Here is a 9,090-nt window from a genome sequence, read left to right on the forward strand (position 1 = left end):
CTAAATGAAATGATTACTTGGAAAGAAGAAAAGACCGGCAAATTAGAAATAATCAAGGTAGTTGGATTACAAGATCTCAAAACATGCAGCTACATCAATGGAAGGTGCTGCAGAAATCCAAAGGAAGTATCAATGATGAACTAAAAAAAGGAAGCGTCAATAAGGCAGTTCTCAAGTGGGGTTGCTGCAGAAATCCAAGACCGAGCAACCAGCAGGCTGCATCATAACCTGTCAAAATTGGGACTTGGGAGAGCACGAAATACTCATTAAATACCATTCAAATGCCATGGTATTCCACTGGTAAACTTTACCTATAAATTGTCATCCATACAAGTAACCACCCAAATCATGAAGATAGTGAGCAATAATAATTCATGAAGAGGACATTAATAACAATGTTATCCATGCAAGTAACCATCCAAATCCATACAAATAACCACCTTGCATCTTGTGAAACAAGAAACAACAATTAGCATCCAAAACATAAACTTGTATTTGATCCAAAAGTGGTGTTTACATCCACAACCTACACCAAAAAGTACCCAATACATAATGTCCAAAAAAGATACACAAAGCCTATAACAACTTAGTTACATCCCACTTTGAAAGTTTGACAAGCAAAGGGTTAGAACATATGCCCTTCTATAGTCCTCTGGAAGACTAAAAAAATAATTGGTCTCCAATGGATCTATAGCAATTTTTTTGCCCATCCTAAGAATCTCATATTGAGAGAGATCCTGCACCATCATCATCTCAAACACCACTGCCATTCTTCTATCTACAACCTCATTATGCTTAAAACATGAAGCCAATTTGCCAATATGGTCCCCAATAGTTACCATTAGGTTTTCTAGCTTAAACATCTTAGAAGTAAGCTTTCTCACTATCTCAAGTGCCTCATGCATAGCTTTCTTAGTTTTGGTTGGCCGACTTACACCTACAGCTTCAGTATTAGAAGCCATTTGGAAAGTGTACATGGTGAAATTCTGACTATGAAAATTGCTCCTCATCTTAACTCTCATTGATAGTTCGTAATGTGTGCAGATATTGTTGCTCCTCCATCTCTATTTCTTTAATAGCATCTATAAGTACTTCTACTCCCATCCCAGTAGCACGATCCCTCTTAAAGACATTGGTTAGGTCCCCAAAGCGAGGGAAAGGCTTGTTCCTCATACTTGAGTATTTGGTTGACCCTGCATTTAAAAAAAAGGCAACACAAACATATAAGAAAGGTTTCAAAGAAAAATGAATAGATTTTATAATGCCAATTTATTTTACCCATTCCTTGGAGGTACTCTCCTCACTGGTCATGCACTTGTTGATTTCATCTCATCCAAATCCATTGCAATTAGGTCTCAACATCTCTGCAATAGCATTGTTTGGCCTGAGACTCAATTTCGGATGTGGCTTATAGTCCACACCCAAGAAACTTCTCCTACATTAGCTGAAGGATGTCGCATATCTGGGGACATGCATACAAAAATCAGAGTATGCAGATTTTTAACTTTTAAAGATCTGAACACAGCAGAATAAAAATCTGATCTAGATTAAACAATTTAATCTATCTAACATGCATGATGTAGATCTAATCTACATACAATAGAATCGATCACATGCTTTTAAGATATTAAAATTGTCATGCTCCAAATCCGGGATATAACATGGCCATGCTACCGAGGGATGGGCCTGCGATAACACGAAGCCAAAATTCATCTTCTTAAATATAATAATAGGTGCATCATAAATAAATATAATAATAAAGTTCAATTCAAATATTTAATTAAACCAAAACTGGTTCAGAGCATCTAAATCCAAAGATAAAATAATCCAAACCTCAAAATTCATAAACATAAACTGGATTCCTAGTATAAAATTGTCAAGCTTGCTTTGCCAATCTCCAAGCCTGGATTCTCTTTTTATCGATCCTAGCCTTATTTCTCTATACATGAAAAAGAAAATAAAAAGAATATGAGCTTCGCTAGCTCAGTAAGTAGACTTCTGCTTCCTTATTGGATCAAGCATAAAATTTCTTATGATAATACATCATTTCACAAATAATAATTATTGTGAAAATAAATATTTCATAGAGCATGTAATAAAACAAGTTTTAAACTCATCATGCATGCATAAATCATGTATATTTTACAATCATGAATCATAAATCATAAATCATTTTTGTCATGTATTCGTGTCATATTTCAAAAAAATTGCTCACAGATATTCGTGCTAAGGTCACTATTATACCCATGACAGGGCCATATTTTTTAATCGACAGAGTTCTTAATTCATATGCCAACTTTATACCCACTGGCAGGGCCATGTTTCATGTGGATGCTAGTTTCGGATATCGACCTTCCCAAAGGAATTCGTTCATAGCTATCTGAGAGCCTTTGAAATCTTTGTATCTTTTTCTTAAAACATATATATACATAGATAGAAAATAATAAAATCTCATGCTTCATAATCATGCAACTTTTTATAAAATACATTCATGCAATCAATGCTTGTAATAAAATATGCTTTTTCATATCATATATGCTGATCCTTATTTTACGAAAAATATGACTTCATCAATAAGAGATCTTATGCATGAAAATTATGAAGATTTAAAAATAAATAAAGAGCGTAAGATCTACATACCTCGATCATCCTAGACCTTTTAATCTTTCTTAAATGAATCAGACAGTCTTATTTAAAATATTAAATCATCATTAAATTTTATTTCATATATAAAATTACATAATATAAGAAGATGACCAACTTGATGATCAATCTAATAAATCTCTCCTTTCGGCTCTAAATCGATTTACGATCATAGGTCCCTAGGAGTGAAGAAGATAGCCTAATAGAAGATCCATAGGGCTTCTTAGAGAGAGAAAATTTTTAGAGAGAGAAAGTCCAATTCTAGAGAGAGAAAAAAATGGTTTAGACTTAATCATAAGTATTTATTTTATTTTTTTATTATTTTTTTCTTTTCTTTTTCTTTTCTTTTCTTTTTTTTTTCTTTTTCTTTTCTTTTCTTTTTCCCGTGGCCTTCTTTGGCCGAAACCGGGGACCTTAAGGTCCTTTGCCTTTGATCGATCGATCACAGTCGTACCTCACCCGACGGTGGTCGGCGGCAAGGGGCGACCCTCCCGAGTCAGAGAGGCCAAAGCCGGCGGTCGGCGGTGACCATCAGTGCCAGAAATCAGGGGAAAGGGAGAGGCCGAACAGAGCTTCCTTTTTTGATGAAATCCGACGACTCCTGTCACCGACAGTCGTGCCTACAGTCATGGGAAAGAAGGGAGAGAAGAGAGGAAGAGGAAGAAGGACTTACCTCAGCCTCCGATGACCCCCACCGACGAGAAATCACGACGAGCACGGGTCGACGGGTCGCGGCTTCAATCGAGAAAATCAGAGAGGAACACCGATGATCGTCGGTGATTGCTATGTCTTCTCTTAGAGGAGAGGAGGGGGGTTCTTATAGGGCTCATCCTAGGGTCCTTCAATGGCCCTAGGACTTCGATTCCAATCAAAATCGGAGAAGGAGAAAACTCTGATCGGAAGTCTTCTTCCCCTTTTTTTTTTCTCGGTGGGCTTAGTAGGCTTTAGGCCCAACGGGCTGGGTTATCACATCCTACCCTCCTAAAAAAAAAATTCATCTTCAAAATTTAACGTACCTTTATTTTCAAACAAGTGTGGATATCTCATCTTCATATCATCTTCAAACTCTCAAGTAGCCTCTCTCTCTTCATGATTACTCCAATGAATCTTCCCATATGGAATGATGCACCATCTTAGAACTTACTTTTTTCGATCAATAATTCTGAGAAAAAATTCTTCATAGGTTAAGTCTTCATGAACTTACAATGGCTCATACTTTATCACATTATTTAGATCAGGTACAAACTTTCTCAGTAATGAAACATGAAAGACATTGTGCACTTTGGATAAATCTAATGGTAAAGTTAGTTCATAAGCAACATCTCCTACTCGATTTAAAATTTTAAAAGGTCCAATATATCGCGGACTCAACTTGCCATGTCTCCCAAATCTCATGACACCCTTAGTAGGTGATACTTTTAGAAAAACATGCTCACCAACCTAAAATTCTAATTCTCTTCTTTTTCTATCTGTCCAACGCTTCTGTCTATCCTGTGCTGCCTTGAGTCTTCTCTTGATCAGATAAATTTTGTCTCTAGCATCTTAAACTAACTCGGGACCTATTAATTTTTTTTCACCCACTTCATCCCAATATAGAGGAGATCTACACTTTCTTCCATATAGGGCTTCATAGGGTGCCATCCGGATACTAGAATGAAAACTGTTATTATATGCAAATTCAATCAGTGTCACACGATTATCCCAATATCCTCCGAAATCGAAAGTACAAGCTCTTAACATATCCTCAAGAGTTTGAATTGTTCTTTCAGATTGGCCATTGGTCTGGGGATGGAAAGTAATACTAAGCCTCAATTCTATCCCCAAAGCATCTTGAAAACTTTTTCAAAATCTAGATACGAATCGTGGATCCCGATCAGACACAATACTTATTGAAACACCTTGCAGACGTACAATTTTATCAATATACATCCGGGCTAACTTATCAAGTGGAGTACCAACTCGAAAAGGTAGAAAATGAGCTGATTTAGTAAGCCGATCAACAATCACCCACACTGCATCATTTTTTCTTGCTGTCCTTGAAAATCCTATAACAAAATCCATCGTGATATGTTTCTATTTCTATTATGGTATCTTTAATGGTTTTAGCAAACCAGCAAGTCTTTGATGTTCGGCTTTCACTTGCTGGCATACCAAGCATTGAGATATAAATCGAGCTATCTCCTGCTTCATTCTATTCCATCAGAAATATTATTTTAATTCTCTATACATCTTTGTACTACCGAAATGAAAGGAGAAACGAGATTTATGGGCTTCTTTCAAAATTTTCTTCTTTAGTTCAGGATCTCCTGATATACATAATCTGTTCCCAAAATAAAGAGTTCCATCTGTGTGTAGCCTAAGCTCAGTTCGTAACCCTTTCTCCATGTCCTTCTTAAACTGAAACAAACGAATATCATTCTATTGGGTCGTTTTTATCTGTTCGATCAATGCTGGTTGTACCATTAAATTGGCTAACACATTCTTAACATCGGTACAAGTCACTTCAATTTGTAAATCTTCAAGATCCCTCAGAATTTGTTGCTGAAAGGGTAGCAGAGTCATCACATTTGCTGAAGACTTCCTACTAAGTGCATCTGCCACCATATTGGCTTTTTTAGGATGATATTTAATATTTAGATCATAATCTTTTACTAGTTCAAGCCACCTTCTTTGCCTCATATTCAACTCTTTTTGAGTAAATAAGTATTTTAAGCTTTTATGATTAGTAAAGATTTCACAAGATTCTCTATATAAATAATGTCACCAAATCTTTAAAGCAAAAATAATAGCTGCTCACTCCAAATCATGTGTCGGATAATTTTGCTCATAGATTTTTAGTTATCAAAAAGCATAAGCTATGACCTTATCGTTCTGCATCAATACACAACCTAATCCCTTATTGGAAGCATCACTATAAATGACAAATCCTCCATTACTAGATGGTAAAGTAAGAACTGGGACAGATATCAATCGTTGCTTCAGATCTTGAAAACTCTGCTCACATTCACTACTCCATTCAAATTTTATTCGTTTCTGAGTTAAGCGGGTTAGAGAAATTGCAATTTGAGAAAATCTCTTGACGAATCTTCTATAATAACCAGCCAAGCCTAAAAAGCTTCTAACTTCCATCACATTAGTCAGACGAGGCCAATTCACCATGGCTTCTATCTTCTTTGGATCGACTGAGATTTCTTTCTTAGATATTACATGACCGAGGAAGACAACACTATCCAACTAGAACTCACACTTGCTAAGCTTGACGAAGAGCTTCTCTTCTCTCAAGGTCTGAAACACAATCCTTAAATGTCTCTCATGTTCCTCTATATGTTTAGAATAAACTAGAATATTATCAATAAAAACAACAACGAATTGATCTAGATATGGCTTGAAAATTCTGTTTATCATATCCATAAAAGCAGCCGGTGCATTGGTTAGTCCAAAAAGCATTACTAAAAATTCATAATGGCCATACCTGGTTCTAAATGCAGTCTTAGGTACATCTTTATCTCTAATTCTTAGTTGATAATAGGCTGATCGTAAGTCAATTTTGGAGAAAATTTGTGTACCCTGAAGTTGATCAAATAAGTCATCTATCCGAGAAAGAGGATATTTATTCTTTATGGTTACCTTGTTCAACTCCCGATAGTCAATGCATAAACGCATGCTCCCATCTTTTTTTTTCATAAATAACACAGGAGCTCCCCAGGGTGATGTACTTGGTCGGATAAACTTTTTATTCAAAAGTTCATGCAGTTGATCCTTTAATTCTCATAATTCTACGGGAGCCATCCGATAAAGAGGTTTTGATATAGGTCTGGTCCCTGGTGTGATATCAATTTTAAATTTAACCTCATGATCTGGAGGTAGTCTGGGTAGTTCATCTGAGAAAATATCAAAAAATTCTTTGACAATTGGAATATCATCCAATTTTATCTTTTCCTTCTCGACGTCCACTACATGGGCCAAAAATGCTTTGCATCCTTTCCTCAAAGCTTTTCTTGCATTCATGATTGAGATAATACTCAAACATTATTTGGGTTCCGTATTATGATCTTCATCTTGAAAGAAGAATTACAGTTCATCCAGAATTTAAAATATCACTCTTTTTCTAAAACAATCAATATGAGTATGGTACGAAGATAACCAGTTTATCTCAAGAATAATGTCAAAATCATGCATATTTAACTGAATCAAATCTGCTGCTAATTCTTTTTCTTCTATTTGGATTATGCAATTCTTAAAAATAATATTAGCAACAACAATATTTTTAAAAGGTATGCTAACATATAATGGTTCATTTAGTTTTTCAGGCACATAATTCAAAGAAGTAGCAAACTTGAGAGATATAAAAGAGTGAGAAGAGCCGGAATCGAATAGCACACGAGCATGAATAGAATTGACTGGGATAGTACCTATCACCACTTGATCACTTGCATTGGCCTCCTGTTGGTTTAAAGCAAACACTCGTGCATTTCCTTTCTATTTTTGATCGACTGGTTTGTTAGGTCTAGAGTCATCTTTTTTCTTATTTGGGCAATCATGAGCCATATGTCCTTTCTCGCCACATAAGAAGCATGCTCCTATCCTCCTGAGATGAGGTCCATTATGATTTTTTCCACAATAGGAGCAGGATATAGATTCTTTCTTCTTATCAGAGTTATTATTTTTAAAATTTTTCTGCTGATCCTTTAGATTTCCTACTGATCTAGGTCTCTTCCTAGCTCCTCTTTCTAGATCTGCTCTTTTCAATTCAGACTCCACTTTCGAAGCTCGCTCCAGTACGTCCTTGTAGTTATTTAAAATATGAGAAGACAGACGAAACCAAAATTTATATCTTAGACCTTGTTCGAATCTGTTAGCTTTACTCCTTACGAACTCCATAAGCTGGGGGCAGAAGCAGCCTAGCTCATTAAATTTGTTAGCATATTCTAACACTGTCATATCATCCTTTTGCTTTAAGGCTAGAAACTCATTTTCTTTTACCAATCTCATTGTCCCGGGGAAGTACTGATCATAACATATCTCTTTGAACTCTTCCCAAGTGAGCTGATCATCATTATTCCCATAGGCAGCTTTTATTGCAGTCCACCAAAACTTAGCATTCCCTTTTAACATAGGAACGGCTAATCTGACCTTCACATTCTTAGAATATTGCAGGGCATCAAACATCTTCTCCATCTCTCGAATCCATGTCTCTATTGCCATAGGATAAGATCCCCCTCAAATAGAGGTGGGTTGAGCCTTCTGAATCTCTCGTAGTATGACTCCATAGATAATATAGGTCGAAGAGCAGTTTGTGCCTATTGCTGGATAAGCTGAACCATCACTTGACATACACCAGCAATATCCACCTGAGTGGCCGGTGCGTCAGGAGCCCACTCAACTGGTTGATTGGCAGCTCCCCGCAACATCAATCTTGCTCCTCTTGTCCTAGCAGCCATATTTGCCAAGGTCTCGTCCTCCCTGTTGCTCATCGCTTCCTAGTCAAATACTAATATCATTACATTTTTTTTAATAACAGAGCTATAGTACAGTTAATAATTTAAGTCAGAGTCTAACTATACGTAACCTAACTACCCACTATTAGGTTTTAAGTTCTACCCATGATTAAACCTATCGCTCTGATACCATAAAATATCACGTCCCAAATCCGAGACATAACATGCCATGCTACCGAGGGACAGGCCCGCGATAACACGAAGCCAAATTCATCTTCTTAATATAATAATAGGTGCATCATAAATAAATATAATAATAAAGTTTAATTCAAATATTTAATTAAACCAAAACTAGTTCAAAGCATCTAAATCCAAAGATAAAATAATCCAAGCCTCAAAATTCATAAACATAAATTGGATTCCTAGTATAAAATTTCAAGTTTGCTTTGCCGATCCCAAAGTCTGGATTCTTTTTTTACCAGTCCTAGCCTTATTTCTCTGTACATGAAAAAAAATAAAAAAGAATATGAGCTTCACTTAGCTCAATAAGTAGACTTTCACTTTCTTACCGGATCAAGCATAAAATTTCTTATGATAATGCATCATTTCGCAAATAATAATTAATTGTGAAAATAAATATTTCATAGAGCATGTAATAAAATAAGTTATATAAGCTCATCATACATGCATAAATCATGTATATTTCACAATCATGAATCATAAATTATTTTTGTCATTATCCGTATCATGTTTTCAAAAAAATTGCTCACATATTTCGTGCTAAAGATCACTATTATACCCGTGACAGGGTCATGTTTTTAATCGACAGAGTTTTAATTCATGTGCCAACTTTATACCCATCTTGGCAGGGTCATGTTTCGTATGGATGCTAGCTCCGGATGTCGACCTTCCCGAAGGGATTCGTTTCATAGCTATCTGAGAACCTTTGAAATCTTTGTATCTTTTCTTAATATAATATATACATAAATGAAAATATAATAAAATCTCA

At 35.8% G+C, this 9,090-nt stretch overlaps 1 pseudogene; it reads right to left on the reverse strand.

The window, feature by feature from the left end:
* Positions 1–590: 590 nt before the first annotated feature.
* Positions 591–9,090, reverse strand: part of LOC140858781 (uncharacterized) — a 63,241-nt pseudogene continuing 54,741 nt past the window's right edge.

The sequence above is a fragment of the Elaeis guineensis genome, chromosome 6 (genome assembly GCF_000442705.2).
Source record: "Elaeis guineensis isolate ETL-2024a chromosome 6, EG11, whole genome shotgun sequence".
Classification (NCBI taxonomy): Eukaryota; Viridiplantae; Streptophyta; class Magnoliopsida; order Arecales; family Arecaceae; genus Elaeis; species Elaeis guineensis.